Genomic DNA, 1,235 nt, shown 5'->3' on the forward strand with positions numbered 1-1,235 from the left:
GATTTACAATCAAATTTACTAAAGTAATTATATCCTTGTATTTGTCTTATTTTTTCTTTATTATTTCTACCTTATCTATTGAAAATATAGTTATTTCTTCTTTATTTATTGAAAATATAACTAGTTCTATTATGTTTTCAGTATTTTTTATATTTTTTAATTTTTGTGTAATTTTTTCACTTTCTTTTATCCAATCAGTTTTCTTTCTTATTTTATTAATAACTCTTTTTGCTTTTATTTTTTGTTTATATGGTGTTGTAAGCCACCAGTATGTTCTAGTTATTATATGTGGGTATAATTTATCTAAAAATGGCATTCCTAAAAACATATCTTTTGATTTTAGTTCATAATTATAGATTTCTTCTATTGTTAATATCTTATCACATACTTGTATTTTTACATTTCTAGCCTTATAAGTAATTAAACTTCCTTCGTTATTAATCCTCTAACTACTATTGGTGTTTTTAATTTATCCCATTTACTTTCTGGTAAACAATTATATCTACATAAATTGGTTTCTGCTCTTGTATCTATCATAGGTGTATAATATCTATTATAATATCCTTCTACTATTATTTTCATAAGCACATATATTTTCATATCATGGCAAAGCTCTCTTTATTAATAATTTTTCTCTATTATAGGTTATGGTTAGTTGAGTATGTTCTATATTGTAGGGTTTTACCTGTTCTAACTATTTTATTCCTAATATCATGTCTGTTTTTTGCATATCTTCCTTTATTTCAAATTCTATTTTTATTTTTCTAACTCCTATTATTATTTCTTTTTCTGATGTATCTTTAATGTTTATTAGACTCCTTGGTAGATCTGGACACATATTACTATTGAATTTTATTTCTTCATTTTTTACTAGATATTTTGCTAGGTAATTTTCTTCCTGTCCTGTATTTCTAGTATTAAATATTCTTTTTCATTTATTGTTCCTGTTATGTAATATTGAGTTAAATTAACTGTTAAAGTTGTTTCATAATTTGTTCTTTTTTATGAGCTTGATGATTCTGGTTTTTCATAAGTTATTTTTTTTGTTGTACTTATCCTATCATTTATTATTTCTAAATCTTCTTCTATGCCTATATCTTTGTAACTATATTCATTGTTATCAATTGTTTTTACGAATTGTTCAAAAGGACTTTCTATGTGTATTTTATTAATTTTATTCTTTCCAGTTATTTTATGTTTTGTTGTTAATACATATAGATTTTTACATCTTGCTT

Source organism: Capsicum annuum, chromosome 5 (assembly GCF_002878395.1).
Source record: "Capsicum annuum cultivar UCD-10X-F1 chromosome 5, UCD10Xv1.1, whole genome shotgun sequence".
Lineage (NCBI taxonomy): Eukaryota > Viridiplantae > Streptophyta > Magnoliopsida > Solanales > Solanaceae > Capsicum > Capsicum annuum.